Raw genomic sequence first — 23,465 nt, forward strand, 5'->3', positions numbered from 1 at the left:
GGCTTTGCCTTTGCACAACACGTTGGAAAAAACTACATCTAATGTACACACAATAAAGCTTGTAGTATCCAACTTATAAGAACAACTTGTGTTATTGTATCCTTGTATATTTGCATAATTTATTTAAATATAGAAATTGGCATAATGTTTCTGCTCACTCCTTATTTTCCACACTCATGGACTTTCAATTCTGAAAACATATCTTAATAAGCTATAATACGATAATTCTAAGTATCTAGCCTCGTGGCTCATTGAGGTTATAAATATGACAACACTATCAATAAATATTAACACAAGACAAAGTAGAAATTCCACCAGGGTCTAGATTTACTCTATTAATGTAGCATTTCAGAACCTACAGAATTTGGCAATTCTTAAATAGAGCCTTAATTTTGAAGCTAATAAATTAATTTAAGAATTACAGAAGATTGATTTCAAAGGTAAGAAAGACTGAATTCAACAATTTGCCAAATTCTAGACATTCTAAAATGCTACATTAATAACGTAAACCTAGACCCAGGTGGAATTTTGCTCCATGTGTCTCAACTGGAAAATGTCAGTAACAGTGGAGAAGTCTGTTCTCTTCGTTCAGACCTCCATTCAGCGATTTGGTGAAGACTGCCAGACAGTGAACCCCAGTAAGAAGCTAATCACTGACACAAGCCCTTGCACATCATTGCAAGAATAGTAACATTTATTTTGCATAATATTTACGATGCCAATGAGACACAGCGCTGGCACATTAAACCTGGTACATGACAAGTTATTAAAATGCAGTTTTCTGGAGGTGCACATCAACTTTATTTTGTTGTATTTCAACTTCAGTCCCAGCAGAGAGGTATTATAAAAAAGCAGCTGGCACCATCGTATGTGACAATATTTTAATCCAAAACAATAAAATTTATACCTCTCAGGTCTTGATTTATAACAGTACAACTTTTATGTGGAATTATGTATTTAAATGAAGGTACAATACATACATTCAGTGTCATAAAGCCATAAGCCACTTGTCTTCATACTGCTGCAGTGTATTAAGGTGTTTTAACCAAATAGCAGGCCAAGAGGCATTCTGTGGGTGGGGAAGGCAAATTGGTCTGACTGATGGTCTGTGTGTGTTTCTTTGTGCAGGAAGGGACTTACTGAGCATTGAAGTTGGGTGGCTTGTAGTCTCTGCTAGCACTGAGCAGCCTGATGCTAAAGAGACCCTATGGAAAATCTCATAAGCTCACCAACACCACAAAATATACAGTCAATTCACTTTACAGTATACTCTGTGAAGCGCTTTGACATGATAAGAAGCTATATAAAATGTAAGGATTATTCATATGATTATTATAACACCAAGGTTCACTATATTTACCAAGTTCTGAGAATGATTCCCCTTCTAAATTGCAAGCATCTTATTCAGCAAACAGCTGTGCAAGTGACATCGCTATGATAATAATAATAATAATAATCCTTGCATTTGATATAGCGCTTTTGACGTCGGGAGGACGTCCCAAAGCGCTTCACAGAACACACTGTAAAGTGAATTGACTGTATATTTATGGGCGAACGCAGCAGCCAATTGCGCACAGCAGTGTCCCACAAACAGTCGTAGATTGAAAATGACCAATTTATTATTGTTTTTGTTTTTGGAGGGACGATAGAACAAATGGAAAAAAATTATGTCAATTCACATCCCTGAGAGACAGTCCTCAATGACAACAATCTGTTCTGTTGCTGTGCTTTCTAATATGAACTTAATGTGAAAGTTATAATTGCATCGCAACAGCTGTTAACCACATAGCCTTAAAATGAAAGATTAAGCAGGTACAACTCCTAGTTAGAGCATTAGTTCACACCATTTATTGTTAATTATTCACAGTGGCACCACGAAAAATATTCAGAGAACCCACATGAGGTGATAATTTCTAGAAGCAGCAAACCCTTTTGTGCAATTTACACTTAATTAAATGCCTAGAACAGTCAGTAAACTAAGATAGCATTTGCTTAACTCCTTGTACAAGTATCATCTTGCCTATTTACATTCAGCATTTACATACAATAAAGGTTCAATGTGATTTGCCTTTTGTACAAGCAGGAGGCAAGTATGATAATGTGATAGTGGCTACTTTAAATGTTATGAAATGTCATAGTTTTCACTGCAATGTTGCTGAACTTATTAAAGCAAGCCTTAAGATTATTAGAGTATCTGGAATCAAGAGTCAGAGTCGCTGTTCCATTACTGGTTAATAAGTGTGAGATCCTTTTCTTTCAGAAGAGCTAGACTAAAGCTGGAAGATCTAGTGAATATATGGTTGATCCCCTTTGGATAACGATAGCCCAATGACCAACTGCTTCTCAAATATTTACGTGAGGTATGTATTTAAGTTGTTACCAGCCATTTAAATTATTCAAAAGTATAGGAAACAAGTTTACAGAACTGCATACAATACATGCTTGTTATTGAATTTATATAGAACTTCACATTTATTCTGTGCACATAATCCATCTCCACAAAACTACTGACAGTTAATCTACATTCAGGCAACTCCCTGAAATGCCTGCCCATAAGCTTTATGAGGTGTTAGGAGTACAAGGAATCCTAAACTTTATATAGGTGCCTACAAGATGAAGAACTACAGCTTCTCACAATGATCAAAGCCAAAAAAAAAGGGAGCAGTCGTGAACATTCTTATTACTGCAACCTCTTCATCAACCACATGACAAGAGATGGTAAAATGCTGACTCCACCCAATTACATTCAGGGACAGTGCTGCACTGTGCTGCAGAATTGTCCCCACAGTAAATATTGTTCAGGGAAGCAACTAGCTTTTCATCACTAGGCATATCACACAATATTTGTGTACAAAGTGGGGGGGGGGGAGGGTTGAATAAAATGCTTTCACACCTCTCATCAAGCAGACTTGAGTATCGTGTTCACAATTTCTTCAGGCTTGACCCATGCTCTCTGCCTTACGCGAACATTAAATGTGGGATGCGCTTCTCACGTAATATCTACAACCTATACCTCAGTCAATGAAAACAAAACTAAAACATGAGCATTTTTTTACAGAACTGTCTCAATTCCTTCAAGGGCATAGCCATGTTCATTGTTTAATCAGGAGACTGAAAGCGACTAATGAGAAGCGTCTCAATGCCAAAGACAGAACGAACAATGTGCATTGAAAACACTTTTTTCTGCGACGAGATGACATTATTATGTATGCCATCACTTGAATCTCAGGGGCACATTGTTATTATTAATAATTATCTTTGCAGTTAACATACCTGCTTCCACATCATGTGGTGTGGACTCAAAGTGCTTTGCATTTCATTTAGCTACCATATTAACACAATACACAGAAAATAATAATAATCCCTTCAAAAAACAAAACAATAATAAATTGGTCATTTTCAATCCACGACTGCTTGCGGAACGCTGCTGTGCGCAATTAGCTGCCGCGTTTCGCCCCAAAATATACGGCCAATTCACTTTACAGTCTATTCTGTGAAGCGCTTTGAGACGTCGAGAGGACGTGAAAAAGCGCTTATTCAAATGCAAGTATTATTATTATTATTAAAAGAAATCTCATTATTGAGAGGAAGGCCTCTCCATGGCCCTAGGATGACTGTACCTTGTAGGTGTAACTTTAATTGGCAGTCTCGTGGTTGTAGCTACCTTGGTGAAGCTCTGTTTTACCCTGTCATTATCTGCTGGCACAGTCTCCACAATGTAATGCTGACACACTATCTGTTATAAGCAGCTTTCATATTAAATAGCCTTTGTAATCTTGTGTAAACTGTCCCATCGAAGAACCTTTTCTTGCGAGTGTGCAGCTCATATCAATGTTTATTTCCGATCTGTATGAGGTTTGTTACACGAGATTCAGTATCAATAACGTTGCACTTTTGTTACATATATTAACAGTGTCCCCAGTTTTCATATGAAGGTTGTAAAATGTAGATGCAGTATGCACAAACAACGGAATCTCTATTCAGAAGTGGTGTGTTACATGTAATGGAACCAGATGAGACATTTGTTTAATATTTAAGTGCTTTATGTAAACCTCGTGCCTCTCAGCAAACTCTAGCTACAATTGTGCAGCATCACAAAGAACACATTATATCCGGGCCAAGCTTAGCAGAAACTCATCCTGTTTTTTAAAATAATTTTGCTCAGGTGTAAAATAAAATAAATATGCTTTTGTCACTATAATTAAAAAGCTACCTGCCTCTTACAAAGTGACCTGGAGTGTGCACTAGTGCTGAAAGCTTGTGCTTCTGGAATTCTAATTCACTTAATTCTGAAACTCTCATGGTCAATAATGTAGCTCTATAACCTCAACTTCACTTAATACTTGACCATGCCTATATAAGAATGGAAGGGCAGGTGCATTGTAGAATAATAGATGAAAGGCAAAATACTGTAGATGTTGGAACTCTGAAAATAAAACAGAAGTCGCTGGGAATAGGTGGTTTGGAGTGTGGTATTTCATGAGTTACAAGATCAAAAATCCAGCAGCTCACAAAAGCATCAGAACACAATGCTATTGTAACCTTCCACATGTTGTAATACAATGAATTGTCTTTGTTTTGTGATTATAATTGACTTGGCTGGGAATGCCACAGTTAGCATGCCGGGCACCTCCTCTCAACAAAAGTATTTTTTAAATATAGTTTCAGAGATTGTTCACTTAATGCAGCTATGAAGCAACACTTCTAAGAATTTCTGCCACTTGTCATGCTTATTATCTGCATATTTCTGGTTCTTGTAAGGTGACTTCAAAACATTACGTCCCATGAAAAAGGAATTATAGCAATTGTCCTGCGAGCCTCAATCCAGAGCGTAAAGCGTCCAAGAAAAATAATTAGTTGTGTTTCCAACACAATCAGTGCCCTGTATACAATGCACTTTAAAGCTGTTTCTGGGTTGGTTTAAACTTGTAGATGCTTGAGTGGCTCTGATACAGGAGTGCCACTCATTCAAGCAAATGCCCGGGGCGAATAAGCAAATGGTTCACCTTAGCTGTGCACTCCACCAGCATTCAGTGCATTTCAGTGTCCTGATGATTAATACTGACACACGATTAAGTCAATTATGCCAAAAGCAACTCTGAGAAAAAAACAATGAGTGTGTGCTGACTAGTAAAATTACAATGAATATATATGATCTTTCATAGAATTATACAGCACAAAAGGAGTCCATTCGGCCCATCATGTCTGTGCCAGCTCTTTGAAAAGAGCTATCCAAATCAATCCCACTCCCCTGCTCTCTCCCCATAGCCCTGCAAACTTGTCCTCCCAAAATAATTATCTACTTCTCTCTTAAAAGTTGTTATCAAATCGGCTTCCACCACCTTTTCAAGCAATGCATTCCAGATCCCAACACGTCGCTGTTTCTTTTAACAACTATTTTAAATTGGTGTCCTCGGGTTACCGACCGACCCGCCAGTGGAAGTAGTTTCTCCTTGTTCACCCTATCGAATCCCCTCATAATTTTAAAAACTTCTATTAAGTCTCCTCTTAACCTTCTCTGCTCCAAAGAGAATAATTCTAGCTTCTCTATCCTCTCCTCATAACTGATGATCCTCATTCCTGGTACCATCCTGGTAGATCTCCTTTGCACCCTCTCCAATGCCTTAATAATAATAATAATCCTTGCATTTGATATAGTGCTTTTCACATCGGGAGGACGTCCCAAAGCGCTTCACAGAACACACTGTAAGGTGAATTGACTGTATATTTGTGGGCAAACGCGGCAGCCAATTGCGCACAGCAATGTCCCACAAACAGTCGTAGATTGAAAATGACCAATTTATTATTGTTTTTGGTTTTGGCATCCTTGACATCCTTCCTAAAATGTGGTGTCCAGAACTTAACACAGTCTCTAGCTGAGGCCTAACCAGTGTTTTATAAAGGTTCATTGTAACTTCCTGACTTTTGTATTCTATTCCCCTATTTATAAAGCCTAGTATCCCATGTGCTTTTTTTTAAAAAACAATTTTTTTTGTAGGGCTTGAAAAAACAATTTTATTTGGAGCTTCATGTTGACCTGTGAAACATATCTATAGGTGGATTTCAAAGGCTGGGATAAAGGTAGCAAAGAAAATGGTTTGGGAAGAGTTCCAGTAGGCAGAGGCAGTAATGTGGGAGCAAAGGGATTGAGGAACAAGCAATACAACAACAACAATTTGCATTTATATAGCACCCTCACCCAAAGTAGCGTCTCGGAGCGTTTCAGAGTTGGACAAACCAGAGTTGGAAGAGCTGAGAGCGCTGGCTTGAACCTTGGTGTAGAGAAAATTATATATAACAAATGGTTAGCTGAGGATTTATTTAGTTTCTAGATTAGTTAGGGAACTACAAAGAGATAATGTTAGATCAAAGTGCTCATGGTATTTCTGATATATATTTGATTCTATATATATTTGCCTTTACAAATTTTAAAAAATTATTTAATCAATAAAATTTTGTAACGTGGTTCTAGACATTTATTTTACATGATCGGCCCTACATAAGTGCAAGTTATTACTATTGCTAAATTATATATAACAGACAATTGGATGCAAAAGTTACATACAGTATGTGAGAAAGCACGCATTTCTAAAATGTGATTGCACTGTGCAAGAGCAAAGAAACAGCTCCTTGAAATCCAAATTTAGTACAACGTGGGGAAACGGAACAATCAATTAGCTCTACAGCAGGAGATTCTAGGTTCAGCTCCACAAAGTGACTTGAATTTATATCTAATATTGTCAGGCCTGGACAGAATAGTCCAATTCAATTTCTTTGTATTTCAGCTAAGGTGCAAAGCTGATACTCTGATCCAATTATCATAGTTAATAAAAAAAATCCCATATGCACTCATCAATTTACCTTGTGATATAAATACTGTTAACAATTTCCAACCAATCTCAGACCTACACATCAGACTTGGAAAACGAGATAGTCACTGACTCAACACTAGACAAGAACCCCAGAGGAGTGCTAATGACTTCAAAGACAAAACTGTCAGAATGCTAAAAACCCTTTTATCAAGCTATTTAAAGTAATCAGGCTGCCAAAGCAATTCCTCTTCTTTCATGACAACAAAATGAAAATTGTTCTGTTTGATAGGCAGCGACGACTGGACTTCTACAGGTCTGTTCTGGATAAATGACATGGACAAGGTTACGTTATTATAGAGATTTCTGGTGACTCAAAGATATATGGCTAGGCTACTTGTTAACACCCAAAGAGATCTGGACCAAATTAACAAATAGATAAATAAATAAGCAATGGAGGATGGATTGTAATGTGGAAATATATGCTATTTTACAAATTAGTAATCAATAGGAACAGAAGTCGCTGGGAACAATCAGCAGGTCAGGCAGCATCTATGGAGAAAGGAAAATGAGTCAATGTTTCGGGTCCACGCCCTTCATCAGAACTAGGGCATGTTGGAGGGAGAGGTTTTTAAGGACTAGCGGAGAGGGGGGAGGATAGCACCTGCTCACCCAACTGCAGTGTCTGCCTGGACCATGTGCTCCAAGTCTCCAATTCATAATTTGAACCCACAATCTCTGACCCAGAGGCAAGTTCTACCAAAGGAGCCAAGCTGTTCTTTGTACCATTAATAGAACTACAGCAAGCCCAAGCCCATTGCTTCATGGTGCGGGGCCTTGATGTACTCCTGAGAGCGGATCCTGATTCCAAACAAGACACTGTTCAGAATGGTAGCCTTTGACAAAGAGTGAGTATGAGTAACACTACAATATAATGTGTTCCCTGAGAGCAAGTTCAGATTTTTGCAAACATGTCTTGCCTGTCAGTCCTTAGTGTCTGGAAACATATTAGTGACCCACACTGACACTTGGATTAGCGAAATCAGTGGACGTTCCACAGGGAAAATTCTTTACTGATGCCTCAGGGAAGGGTGTAAACTGATGCACATGCTTGGCATGTCTTCTCTGTGTGAAATAGAGGCAGTGCCTTGGAGGCATATCACATATTTGCATACAAGCAAAATTCAATAGAGAATAAAGCTGTCCGAGTACTTCCATGACTGCAGTCTAAAATAAAAAACAACATATTTGCAATGTACTGTGATACAAGTTACCGTGGTGTGCTGTCAGAAGGCAAGTTTTGAGGAGAAATTTCTATCTTAAAAAAACTTAAGAGTAACCTCTGCATGTGAGAGAACAAGTTAAAGTCAAGTTAATTTGCCATGAGTTTTAACTTTCTTTTAAAAAGTCTTACATGTGGAACTTCCTCAAATTTGTAAATTTGTGTGCCATGCTGCACTGCATTACTTCTAAATCCACGTTGACTATAGTTTATAACATCTGCGCTCTTCAGACAAGCTTTGATAACATCTGTTACAATTATTTTCCCGCCTGCAAACGATAGGATCTGCATTGGTTTTTTAGACCAGGAGCTCACTGGCTCATACCGCACTCTGTGCTGAGTTAGCTGATCTCAACCTGGACTGCAAAGGAAAGTTAAATTGACCGCATGGGAAGGCTAAATTACCCCTGGCTTATTGGTCCTGCTCCTCGTCTCGCTGCAGCATCCTCTACCAGTCGCGCATATGTGTGGCAGTCAGGTAGGGAGAAGCCAGATTTGGCTGTGATGCCCTCTATAGTTGAATGACATTTACTGTTAAAGACCAGACATGAGCAATGCCAAAATGGCCACTTGGGAAGGCTATAGCACCCATGGAGGTGCAACTCACAAGAAGAGGCTGGACGAGAAGCAGGAAGGAGTTTGCCAGTGGGGGAGAAAAAACAGAAAAGTAATTAGATACACTAAATCTCATGAAAAGAATAAGCCTTAGAAAATCCTCCAGTGTTTACAGACCTCTGAAAACTATTAACCAGAGCTTCACTTATTCTCTCACATTTGCTTGAGGATCCCGGTGTATAACCTGAGATTCAAGGTGTTGAATGGTTTGATAACAATTGGTCTCCTGTTGTAATATTGAGCTATCTCTGAACTAAAAGGACTTGATGTGGAATTTTGTCCAGATAAGTAAAATAGTCAGTTTCACTTCTTAAAGTGAGTTTATCACAGGGCAGAGCTGACCAATTAAATCTCAACTCGTACCAAACCAACAGTGCATCACACCTGACAAAGTCCACTTTGAAAGCACAACCTGTTATTATTATTTACTGCATCATGAAAAACGATGTGACCACAAAACAGCAGAATTACATAGCCTTCCACTGAAAATGAAACTGATCTTTTCGAACAAAACGTAATGATTTCAATAACTGTGAGATGTTGTGATGTGAAAATCCTCCCCAATTTACAACCTGCTGCCCTGAGCAAACACACAACTCCATAACATCATGGGGATAAGGGAAATTTTGTTGTGCTCCAGAAAATGTAACAAAGTAAAACAAAAAGTCAGAAATCACACGCTTTAAGCAACATAGTATATTATATCTGTTGAGCTTATTCAGCAAAATGGTTTGCAATGGTTCTTAATTGTCAGAGGTGTCTGATTGTTTATTTAATACAAAGCCATTTATTTACTCATAAATATGTCAACGCAGGAACATGTAGAGCATAATATTTTTTCACACCAACTATCTCTCGTCATTCCTTCCTTGTATCTAAGAATGAGGATAGGGCTCATATTTCATATGTTCAATTCAAATACAAACTCACCCATTCTATTTAGAAAGTGGAAAGCTGAACGGTCACTTATAATTACTAAGATTTTCTTCAGTCACAGCTGCTGGTGACAAACACTGCACTAAGATACCATTTTTCTTTCTCAGCAGAAATGCAGGAATGCCACTTACAGAACCTTGGGAATAACCAACCAACACTTGAATGCTTGAGCCTTACATGAATAAAGTTTATGAAGCAAAATGTTTTTCACAAATCTCTTGGATGCAGAATATATTGCATGGGAGCTAACTGGGCACAGGTCTGGAACTGATCAGTAAAATGGCACACTCTTGTGTTCAAACAACAGAATGAGCTTCATGCAGTTTCCCGTACCACTTTGTTGGACACAAGCAAAAAATATTCTAACAGCAAGTGACCTTAAGTAAACACACATTTAAGATGTCCTATAATGGCAATTCTGACCAAACAGAAAAAATATGGGACCCACAAAAACATTTTTTTAAAATAGCCCGACAGTGAATATATCTTAAGGGATCATGTCAAATGTGATCTCTCTCTCTTTGTATCTTTCTAACCCCCATTATTTCAATGCAATACTGGATTGCATTCGCCTTGCAATAAAGAGTTTATGCATTACCGTGAAGACTGCATCAATGCTAATGTGATTTTAAAGCTTTTACAATGAGATTAAATGATATACATTACCTAATACTGTACTCCTATGTCTGTCACTACTGCCAGCAAGCCAACAGACTCTAGTCACTTGACCATGCAAGAGCAAATCACGTGTGGTGCTTGGCTATTGGCTTGTCTGCTTTCTGTCATGCTCTGTGTCTTTCTCTCCTCCCAGCGGAGGTTTGCTAAAAACAGAGTTGTTTTTTAATATATGAGGCTACAGTATTTCTGGTAAATTCCCAACCCTTTTGTACAAATCACTTTGAAATATAACAAAAGATTTGTTAAGAAATTGAAAGTGAAACGAAAAGAGCCTTCACCACAGAAATGCCTGTCAAACAATCCTCTCAACCTCCTGCAATGGAACAGGCCCACATGGCACTAAGCCAGCATTCATGACCTTTATAAATACTGTTGCTACCAGCAGAAAGAAACAAGGAGAGATCACGGAAGTCAGCTGGAGTTGTGACATTAAATTTGCCTGAGAAATCATTGCCTGGATTATAAAACCCACCCACAAGAATGCTATGGGAAAAAACACTATGGGGTGAAAAATGCAACACATTGTAACAAATTTGATGGATTCTTCAAATACCACATATTTGAACCCTATGTGAAGTATAAGGAATGCAGACGAAGGAGATGATTCATATTCAAGGGTGAAATAATGAAGAAATAGAAGAAAAAGCACATGAATAATACACACTGCACAGCAATTCACAATAAATCACCAGTCTATCAACCCTCTGACGTTATACCATAGGGCAAGCCAAACAAAGCTCTAGCATTACACTATTAAGCAAAGTTCAGGTTGAAATTCTTAGCTGCTATTCGAGCTAGATTGATTGACTCCAATGGAGAAAGATGGCCTGTTCTCACTCTGGAAGTTGCCCCTAGACTTGCGGAATTTTTAGTCCGGGGTGGGGCGAATGTACACTGTGTACAATGTGTTAAATAACCATGCAGTGACATTGATTGTATCTATGGAGACACCCAATCCTCTCCCCTTCCTTTGCCCTCCCCCCACACATGCACACAGTCACTTTCTCTTTGCTGAAAGAGAAATCGTGGCTCCAAGCAGGGTCCAAACACAGAAATTAAGTCGATGGGTCGATTACTCAAATTTATGGAAGAAAATAAGCAAAATAAATAAATAAAGGTTGTTCAACCCATCAAGCCCATTCCCTCTTCATTTCAAGCATGGTCACCTGATCATTGACTCCCCACTTCTCTGTTAATCACCTATCACCAAGACTGCCATGTGCCTTTCCCCTCCCCAGTAGGAATCAAGCAAATCTGCTTTTAGCCCAATAACCTCAATCTGCTTTCTCAACAAGTATTGATCCAGACACTGTTTAAGGGTATTAATAACACCAGAATTAATTATGTCATCAGTGATGCTGTTCCACTTATCTACTCTGTGGGGAAAAAGAATGAATCTTAAAGTATTCTATACCAGAGGCAAATATTACAACTGGAAATGTCAGAAAGTGCCAGAACCCAGAAGACCTGCCTTTACTGATTCAAATAAACCATTCAGCTCAGGTATCATCTTCTGTCATTTTAACTACCAGAAGGGACCTCAACATTAACATTCAGGGATGAAATCAGACAAACCCTTTCTCCTTCTGTCAAATGGTTCTTTTTTACAATGCAAGGATAAAATCTGCAATGCAGATATTTTTTAAATATTTGTTTGCTGCTCAAACTTTGTTTTTATTGCGAATAACTGTAAATTTCTTCACACGAATTAAATAAACATGCAGTGACATTGATTGTATCGACATTGAAAAGCACAGAATGTAAAAGGCTATGCCTAGCAAGGTAATTACCACACCAATATAGAGATACAGATGAATGTACCCGATAAACAAAAATCGTAGAACTGAACGCACAGCTGGGAATCTCACAGGCAACCTAAAGAAGGGTTGAAATGAAAGTACAGTAACTATATGGAGAACATTCATCAATAACTATTAGTACAGTTTAAGATAACCTTTTGTCTTCATTAGTTATACTCCATGAAAGGATAACTCTTGCACTGCATTCACAGGTAGGAGCAACAAATGTGTTCTCCATATCTATCCAAGTGCAGGCTATGAGATTACCCTGTGTCTCCTGCAGTCATAGCTTATCTTGAATTCATCCCTGCATTGCAACACGTTCCTCTCTGTTTATTGAATCATCGTACCCCAGAAGTTCTTCTGGCTGTCTGGATAAGGCATTTTTCCCCTGAAAGCTACAATAGAATTATTTTGAATGCAATCGTAATAAATATTCCTTTCCGATAGAGAAATTACTATCACACAATGTGATTCAATTAATGCATTTAAAGACAGATATTTGTAAGTGGCAGATGTACACATCAAAAAAAATGTGTACTGATATGATATAATTAAAATGTAAAATTAATATGCTGATCACTGATATTGTAGAAACATAAACATAAATTAAGAGGCAGTAAATGTTGAACTATTTTGCTTCAATACCATGATGTCTATGATTACTCCTCTGTAATCTTGAAGTTGCTGGTATATTGCACCACATTCTAACCTGTTTTCTTGCCTAGATTGAAATGTTTCTGGAATTTCTCCCCGCAATGTAAATGCTGATGGCAAAATAACACAATACATTGTCCAAGCCTTGGACAATGTCAAAGGGCAATGTATAGTACACACCTTCATTTTACAATAATTAATGGAGTAATTCCTAACCAATCATCACCTTGATGATACTTGAATCCATTTTACCAAGGTCTACAATTCGACAAAATACAGAAACTACAGTTATGATGTTTTTTAATGACTTTGTTCTATACTTTTGATATAAGCTAACCTCTGCAGTCTTAATGCATCCATAAATTATTTGACAAAAATGGGCATTGAATTAACACAGCACATAAACTATGCAGCAATTTTTCATACATATTGTGAAGCATTTGTGAATTGATGAATTAGTTATAGTGTCTCATTGTCTCACAATTGGGGGAATAGATGCCATCTGTTCAAGTGTAAACACAGTAATAGACATTGGAACAAACAAAGCTATTCTGATGCTCTATTCAGCATATTTTGGGGGAGATCTATTAACTATTTTGTATCATAAAATGTCCACAATTTTAATTTTAATAAAAGTAAATAATTGCAATTGTAAATATCACAAATATCTAGTTTTCGAATAACCATCAATATAAACCTGTGAAATTGAATTTTTAAAAAAAATATGGAATGGTCAAAATAAATACTGCGATTCCACTTAAGCTGCCTGACATCACAGTATGTTCAATTAAGTGGAGGACCTGGTAACAAACTCAAATATGCTGAAAATGTACCTTATAGAGCAGGAGCTGAAAGGCTGGGTTGCTGCAGGCTGTCTCCCATAGGATCCGGCAATTCTGCTTATGTAACAGACTACACAGCATGAGAAAAACAACAAAGGGAAAGAAGGGCTTTATTGACACTTTGGCTTTCTCACTTTTATTTAAACACTTGTGAGTCTCGTCTTCACAAGTTTTAAAAACAGGCAGAAAAGAGTTATTTTCCGGCTACAGTTATGACTTGTTCAATATTTCGAATTCAGGATAAAGTAGGAGATTTATGTAAGGAATAATTAACTAGTTTGTGGCTCTTAAACAAGAATCCCAACTCAGATGTCTGGACAGACATAGATGGTGTGCATGTCTGCAGTTCTGAATATTTAAAATCATTCCTTTCTACACATGAGAAAAGGTCATGGTCTGAGGCAATGGTTCATCAATTGGCTGCCATGTTTCGCCCACACCAAAAAAAATACACAGTCCATCTACTTTGCAATATACTCTGTGAAGCGCTTTGAGACATCTCGAAGACGTAATAAGCCACTGTATCGAATGCAAGGATTATTATTATTATTATTATCACAGCAATGCAGGATCACCAAAGCAAACACAAAATATGCAGAATGGAGCACACAGGTTCACAGCAGTTATACAGCTCACGGTTTGCATTTTAAATTAGGCATATATGTATATTACAGAACAGCTAAAAAACAGTCAATAAATATTTTGTTGCCGGTTGCATCCTGCACAATTTAGCAATGATAGATATCTGATCCAGACAGACAGACATAATGGAAGGCATAACAAGACTGTGCAGCCATCAGCGACACACAGAATGGTCGCATCATACATCATCACTTTTCTCTAGGAGTAATTTGGCACAACTGTCAGATCCTCACATGTAGTGCTGAACATTGTAATGGATAAGGGAGACGGCTCGGCCTGGGCTTCGTCTCATTGTTGAAGTTCCTGTGAGAACAAGTACTGTCTGTATTAAGAGGCTGGAGTAGGACAACTGACCACAGACAGGGGATTATCTCTGCAATCTCTGATGAAGGCCACCACAAAGAAGAGAGCACATGATGTGCAAGACCTTTCTGCCGAAACACCATTGTCTGAAGTCAAGATAAATTATTGATTGCTTCGCAAATGGTAAGGCATTTTTCCAGTCTCTTAATTATAAATGAAATCCCATTAAAAAAATAAGTTCACTTCATCAATAAAATTAAAGTCACAGTCTTGGATTTGAATGGCCAATGATAAATTTCTGAAATAATAAATAATGACTCCACTTTGTATGGATTGTTGTGAAGAATTTATTTAGTAAATTTATTTTTTTCTCTCATTTAGTAAATCTGATGAAGTGCAGCTTAGACCTGAGGGATCTTCTTCAAAGGTAGAGAAAGTCTAGCTTTTGTTCAGTGATATCAGCCTACAATTCTAATGCACTCCCAGACCTTTCCCTTATGTTATTCATGCAGTTTATATATTTCTAAAGTTCTCTCTTACATTCCCTCCCTCACTCTGCTCTCAATCTTTCTGCATAAGAAATAGGCAATGAGGAAAAGTCACAAATATGAGGTGTACTCACACGTTCTCCTCCCAGTCATTAATACATTGTATGGTCCATTTATTAACACACACACCGTGCTGTAAAGTTACTGACTTATAAGTGGAATGCTTTCAAGTGGACTGAACATCTGATAAAAATTCAACCTTTTGATGCCCCTTCCCTTCAGCAAAGACCTTTTCATGTGAAGGACACTGTGCCAAGGTTGAATCAAAAGTCTTCTTTCAATGAGAAATTCAATAGGCCAGTGCTAAAAGAGATATTGTAAACACACTGATAATTGAAGTGCGACGGCACAAATGATTTTTTAGCCTTATGTACAGCTTTATCAACTTGGTGCTGACAGTTTAAGGACACGTAATCTGTCAGAAGTTTACAAAATCGAAGCAAACACTTTGAAAATATATTTCTTCTCATATGCTAGCACTATTTTGACGACAGATGTTATTTAAAAATCTCTGGCATGGAACGTTTCCTTGTGAATGCATTAAGTGCAGTTCTTGTTTTCAATAAGCAATTTGTCTGACAGCAATGGCTCAGCAGTAATCTGCTTAGTATGCAGACAAAGTGCACTTTAATCTGTTTAAGAGTGTCAACAAGAAGGAGGCAGCACTGACAGCCTACTCGGAAGTCAATTTGGTTGCACAACAGATTCTAAAACCATTTGAAAGCAAATAAAACATCAACTAGTCAATAATTATTTTATTGGTCACCAGTTTTCTTCTTAGTTCAGTACAGCCATGAATACTGTTCTAGTGAGACTTACTTTGGGGATTGCATGATGTTATCTGTGAGCTGTTATCTATCTATCTATCTATCTATCTATCTATCTATCTATCTATCTATCTATCTATCTATCTATCTATCTATCTATCTATCTATCTATCTATCTATCTATCTATCTATCTATCTATCTATCTATCTATCTATCTATCTATCTATCTATCTATCAGAATCAGAACAGCTTGCTCACGCATTAGGTTAGAGTATTAGTTCTGAGTAAAGTTTAGTAGTTTTGTCATTATACGAACTGAAGTAAAGAACTTTTTATTTGATGCCTTCAGCTTTGTAACAAATTTAACTTTTCTTAATTTCACTTAAGATGAAACTGTAAATTTGGAAACGTTTCTGAAATGTGCCAATGTCAATTGACATCTCAGCCTGTATTTATGATGGCAATTTTGATTACGTTCTCTAAAGAAGGGCAAAGTAAATGCTTCACTTTTGGTTTTGTGTAAAAATTATAGGTGCTTTCTAAAAACACAACTTCATCAAAAAGCTCCCTTTCAATTGAAAGGCTCTAGTAAATAATGTAGCAATATAATTCAGTTCATGCAAGGAAACATTACTAATAAGATCTGAAAATAAATTGACATCACACTGGAAATTTAAATCAAGCCAGAATACATCAGTAAATTATTTTGCTTTTCCTTGCGTGACATGATAAATTTTATTTTGTAAAGCTTCAAAATCTGTGAAAAAAAATTATGGAAACAGACAGTACACACCATCTGAAATATACAGATAACTCCAGATTATATCAAGGCTACTGAAAGCAAGAATCTGCAGCTACTTTTAAGTTTACAAGTCTTGTATTTTCATTGCTTAAAAAATATTCTATTCTATTCAACAACAACAACAACAACAACAGCTTGGATTTATATAGCGCCCTCCACGCCGGATGGCGTCTCAGAGTGCTTTACAGTAACGGATCCCGGCACCGAGCCAGGAGGAGGGGGAGGAGGGTGACCAAAGGCGCGATCGAATAGAAAGGTCTTCAGCAGGGACCTGAAAACAGGAACAGTGTTTCCTGACTAATACGATCATAAAAGTAGTCCATAAGATACATAAGGATCATACAGCTTTATATAATATGATCAATATTCAAAAATGGATTTGCCATTGAATACTATTGTTTTACCATGCAATGCATCTTTGCCAGTCAGACCTGCATTTAGGCACTGCTTCCAAACCCTGCATGAAGGGTACTATATAAATGCAAGTTGTTCTTGTTGTTGGATCTGGCAAGTATATAGGAAAAGGCCTGCTGGTTAGAAAATGCACTGGTACCTGGAAAAGGCCCAACCACGTTCTCAGCGATTGTTAATAGGTTTAATTACATCAAAGGCTTTTTGCAGTCTGCAATGAAGCAGATGTCCCCTGTTGCCTTATCTTATTTTGGCTCAGGTCCAAATATTGACTGGTGCTCCTTCATTGCTCAATGTAAGCACTGCATTTTTTTCTAATGGTTCAGCAGCCGGAATCTCCTCTGCATGTTTCAGCATCTCCCAATGAGCCGCACAATGTTTTATTCATTTGCTCTATTGCTTCTGTAGCTTGCAGTCCTGAATCTGTTGGCTGCTGCCATTACTCTACGCACTCAAAGGATCATTGCCTTTTCAGTACTAAAACAGGACATTACACACATTGAAAGCAAGAGATAAAGCTCGGTAAGAATTCAAGGTAGTAAGATTAACACAAAATTAAGTGAATAGGCTACTTTGAGTAATAATTAACTCCACTCATTCAAGTAAACATTTCACTATTTAGTTACCAAACTCAAGCTATAATTAAAATGAAATGTAATGCAAATTATAGCAATTTTTACAACATGAAATGAAATTGCATAGGTTGTTACACTATATACATTGTAAAATCGCCACTCACTATATACACACACAACAAATGATAATGATATTCCTTATATTTGGTACAGAACCTTTCACATCGGGAGGACATCCTGAAACACTTCACAGGAGACATTGCAAAGTGCAGTGACTGGGCGTATATTTGCAAAACTATTTGTAGGAAACTTGGAGGAACAGGCAGATGGGTAGATGTAGAGGGAATGGAGAGATGGAGGAGTGTGCACTGCCTATGGGAGTTAGGCCTGAAGTGAGATGAAAAAGACAAATCAGACGCAAAATCTTCAGAGTGCTCTATCACCATAGTTTAAGCATGCTATGCATGTTTAAATAATTTATTGTAATTTCATACTTAGAATAATCCTTGCATTTGATATAGTGCCTTTCATGTGTGGAGGGTGTCTCAAAGCACTTCACAGCATGTAAAGTGTAGCAATATGTATTTCGTAAACAAAAATATTGATTTCAACTTCTGAAGAAATATTTATAATGTAACATGGAATATAGTTTAATGTTAATTTACTCAAGTGCAAGGAATTTTATTTACAACAACAACAAATTATTTACATAAAAAATTGTGGTGTATTTCCATCTGTCTTATAGAGTTACATTAAAATTTACTATGATAGGACTATAGGACTATAAGATTGATATAACAGGCAGCGGGGATTTTTATAAACTGTGTCCGACTGGCTAAAAACCCTCTGCAGTCATTAATGATTTTCAGTGTCTTTCCACACAGAAATGGCAGCGAGCAAGCACAACAGAAATACAATGTGTATGATTGTGAAATGACCTTTGTTGGATAAAGCTGCAATGAAACATCAGCAGCTACACAGCAAACATTGTTGACACGATATGCATTTGTGGTGTAAAAAAAAACAACTTCTACTGTAATCCTATCAGTTTCAGGACTATTTCTTTACTGACTTCTACAAATTTTGCTTATTCAGCTCTGGACAAACGGATTTGAGGGGTATGATATTGTAGGCAAAATACTTTGCATAATTTTTATCATTCTGGAATCCTCCACTCCCATGTTGGCAGTCGATCCAGGTGTGACATGATGGCACAGCACATTGGTAGTTGACACACTGTGCCACCAACAAACTGTGACTATAAATGCTCAAGATCCACAGAGATTGACAGAAAGATTGGCAATGCCGTTCGATTACAATAGGGACCCTGATCCTAGGTCAAACATTTAGCTGAGAGTGAGATTTTACCTCATTGATGACTGACACTTTTTCTTGTGATGAATAGGTTCTGAGTGCAAGTGCAATAAATAATGGATTCGTTCAGGCTTGCAGGCGAGTCTGGCTGTACTGCTCTGTTTTTTTTAATCTTTTGAAGGTTCAAACTTGCCAGCCTTCAAAGGGAAAACCATGAGTCATAAAAGACTAAAGTCTTTTAAAACTGAAATAAAAGTGCAGCAAACAGCATTATACTGGGGGAGGGAGAACCACTGTAACCCATGGCCTGGAGCATCATCATTCTTAAACTCTCAGCTTCAACACATGCCCCATCTAACAATGCCGCTGTTAATACTTTTTCCGAAGGTTTAGTCATTCACTAATCTCAAATCATCCTGTGCATGGATAATGTGGTGGGGAAATAGAGGTTGTAAATAAAGGTGCTGTTGTGCAAACCGTATAAAACCATCAATATTAACCACTGAGAGTAAATTGTGCTAATAGCTGGTATCCGTGGAACTTTATTGTTTGAGCACGAGTGCAACAAATCAGAAGAGAGAAAAACATTGGAGAATATCTGAGGGAATGCATCCATGAGGGAACAGAGGGGTGCAGCAGAGTGAAAAAGGATGGAATACAAACTCCCTGGACTAGTAGGATCAAATGGCCTGTTTCCGTGCTGTAATGTTCAATGTAATTCAATGTAAAACTGGCATATCTGACTTTCAAACATAAAAATCTATCTGCTGAAATACAGCATTTGTGCTTCTGAAGCAAATATTCAGCCCTTATTGTTCATAAATGCAATCAAGATTCCTCAGAAATCCAAGATTTTTTTAGATGATTGGTTTAGTTCGGTATTAAGGGAATCAATCAGTTGATTAACATTTGGTGATCTGGAAAAATCAGATTACTAAAATATGATCCTTGGTCAGATTCATTGCAATATATAAGAAATCCTATTTACAGGCCTATGTTTGGCCTCTTCTTAAGAGAGCAGTAAGATAATTATAGGTTTCAGATCAAGGGAAATTAAATTCATTCTTATTATAAAGGACACAAGGTGGTGAAGTATGGATTGGGTTCAGAAGAATGCAGAGATTGATATATTGCAGGAAAGAAAGATCAAAGGCAACAATTCTGTACTGAGGACACTCTGTGCTGAATTTAACAGCAGGAATAACTTCACACTTGGAGCTGTTGACATTAGTAATACACTGCCACCTAGTGCAGCACAGGCTGAATCAATCAAAAAGGGAATAAAATCAATGAATTCATGAATCAGTAATGAATGGGTGATATGGGTTTTGGTAGAGAATTATTGTACAAAGTAAATTATTGTACAAAGTAAAAAGACATGTAGCAGAATAAGAAATAACTGATCATGACTTGCTAAAATTTTAAAAAGAATCTTTTGATGAAACCAGGCCCCAGTTCCAGGTACAACTTACAACATTCTTTATTTAATTAATAAAATAACATGATGTACAGGTAGTCTGTGGTTTTAAAGCGTTTTACGAATGCGCACTATTTCTCACAGTGTCAAAGAATGCATTTTAGTGGTATCTGGAAACACAGACCTAAACAATTCAAACCCACTAAAAATCTGCAGAACAAACAAAGAACCTGACAACCCACCTGGTTCTTCTCTAACAACTGATGAACTTGCCAGACAACACACATTCCCCATTGTAAACAATATGCATTGCTTCTGTACATTTCTTAAATACTTCTATTTTCTTCTGAACTTCCTTCACTTCTGCAGAGGATTATTATCAGAGAAATTGTGCAGTATAACTTGTAATAAGAAAAGAAAGATACTGGAAATACACAACAACTCAATTCTAGTGAAATTCAACAACACTTTATTTTTGGGCATTCATAAAAATCCAATTGCTGCACAAATACCTGTTGGTGTTTGCTTGTGTGATGATTTTAGTTTGATCAGCCATGTGTATAACACATACAGAAACCCATCACCAAGCTTAAGAGTATTCAAACCAGACTGAGAGTTCCATATATGTAATGGCATCTACACATGGAAATTTTCTTTCTCTGTATGACTGAAAGAACTATTAAGACATTGACAAAGCTGAAATCATTTTAATCAGATTAAGAACTGATAAACTCATGAAGGGGAAGAGGAATTAATCAGGTTGTAATATTCCATGTGGGATAAACAGTATCAAGGACAGAGGTCTGAGGAACTAAAGAAAGAATATAAATTGCTTCCAGTATTGTCTAGGGGGAATGCACAAAATAATTGACTTCAATAAGTGGCTAGTTAAATGATGTGTGCAGGAGGGAATTGCGTTTGTGGATAAATGGGAAACGTTTTGACTAGACAAGAAACTTGTACAGGAAGAATATTGCAGATAAACTGCTAGTATAGACCATGAATATCAAATAGACTTGGAGGGGGTATCCTTTGGTAGATAAGAATGAGCTGGGACATCACAACGGGATGCAATACAGTTATTAATAACAGTAGCATAGCATAAGATAAATTGACTTGTAAGGAACAACTCATTTGGCTAGCCAGGCCTGCCAATATCCAATGAGATGTGACCGCCTCACTTAACAGGGCAAAACTGTACAACCACAAAATCTGCCGAGAGTAAAATGGAGCATATGATAAAGTGTCATATGCCAGGAATCTCTAAGTAATAATGTCATACTTGTATCAGTTTATAGTGAGACTTATACTCGTGGGAAGCGGGTGATATCACAAGATAGAATTAATTATGACTGCTTAACAAAGGCCTAGCAAAGGATTCAAATGGAAAGCTAAATACGTCAGAACAAAATCAACTCAAAACCAAAGACATACAGTCACCGTAGCTTCCAAGACTGTTCGTCTTCTCAAATAAGCTCATTTGTCAGTGCACCACAAACCCTAAGCCAGGACTTAATGGTAATGGGATCATCTGTGCCAATCACACTTCCAGACATGTTGGCCGTAAAGATACCAAGGGACGATCCAGCTGGTCTGCACAGTTGCAATGTTTGTGCCAAATTTATAAAAGGCAGAAAACAAAATCAGAGTAAATGGTACAGCAGATTGGAGATGTTAAGTGGTCGAGGGAGAATCTGGTCTCTTATTTTTCCCCTCATTCAGACTGTAATTAGAGAAGCGAATTTCTCCCAATGTCCAAGATCATCAATTCCCCAGATAAAAAATTGGTCATTCACTTAGATGTATGAGAAACATTGCTATGCACAAATTGTCTTCTGTGTTTGTCTACAAAATACACATAACTACACTTTACAGTAGATCCTGTGAAGTGTTTGAGACGTCCTCCTGAGGTGAAAGGCTCTATGTCAAATGCAAGGATTATTATTATTATTATTATTATTATTATTATTATTATTATTATAATAATTAATGGGCTGTTCCTGATCCCTCAGGGGCAGACAGGAAACTGTCTCAGATCCAACAGTTTACATTCGTTAATCATTGGCTCAAGGATTGTAGCTTGTTTTCAATCAAACGGGAAAGTTGTATCAAGCATGTGTGGATAAAGGATAAGGTATAAATTTGGGGATCAATACACAAAAATCTGTAGGACAATCAGTAAGAGATGATACTGTTATTGTAGGAATACAGAGGCCAGATTTATTTTTAATTTTACAGTAAACGTGAACAGGTATTCTTCCAAAGAGATCAGGAATGGAAACCTGCCCCAGAAAGTAGTGAGAAGCAAAACCCACAAAACCAAGGGGAGAGAAAATTTAAGATGAGATTATTTATTATTAATAATAAAATATTTGACATTTATTTTGCCTTATCACATCAAAATATGCTTCACACAATAGAATCTCTCAATCCCTAGTACTACTAACTAATAATAGTGATACAGCGCCTTTCACATTGGGAGGATGTCTCAAAGCGCTTCACAAGATTTCACGTAAAGAGCAGTGACTGTATGCTTTGTGGCTGGACTACTCCAACGCCCTCCTCACCGGTCTCCCATCCACGACCATCCATAAAATCCAAATCATTCAAAATTCTGCCGCCTGCATTCTCACACGCACGAAATTCCACTCACGGATCACCCCAGTCCTTGCCAGACTGCACTGGCTGCCTATCCCAGAGAGGATCGATTTCAAGATCCTCACCCTGGTATTCAAGTCCCTGCACTCCTCTGCACCCCCCGACCTCTCTGACCTCCTCTACCCTCAAAACAGTACCCGTTGACTTTGTTCCTCCGGGTCTGGCCTCCTCCTTGTCCCCGAGTCCTCCGCTTCACCCTTCAGCCACTATGCCCCGAGGCTCTGGAACTCCTTCCTTACGCCCTTCATCTCGTTCCCTCCTTTCCTATTTTCAGGTCTCTGCTGAAGACCTTTCTTTTCGACCGCGCCTTTGGTCACCTGACTCCCCCTCTCCCTGGCTCGGTCCCGGGATCCGTGACTGTAAAGCGCTCTGAGATGCCGTCCGGTGTGGAGTGCGCTATATAAATCCA

The 23,465-nt window shown here is 37.7% G+C and overlaps 1 protein-coding gene across 1 annotated transcript in view; it reads right to left on the reverse strand.

The window, feature by feature from the left end:
* mbnl3 (muscleblind-like splicing regulator 3) overlaps window positions 1–10,368 on the reverse strand; it is a 92,223-nt gene extending 81,855 nt beyond the window's left edge. Inside the window, exon 1 of the mRNA XM_042340851.1 lies at window positions 10,309–10,368. The gene's annotated coding sequence lies outside the window, so the exon portion shown is untranslated. The remainder of the gene's footprint in view (window positions 1–10,308) is intronic.
* Window positions 10,369–23,465: the final 13,097 nt, after the last annotated feature.

The sequence above is a fragment of the Callorhinchus milii genome, unplaced genomic scaffold (assembly GCF_018977255.1).
Source record: "Callorhinchus milii isolate IMCB2004 unplaced genomic scaffold, IMCB_Cmil_1.0 Scaffold15, whole genome shotgun sequence".
NCBI lineage: Eukaryota > Metazoa > Chordata > Chondrichthyes > Chimaeriformes > Callorhinchidae > Callorhinchus > Callorhinchus milii.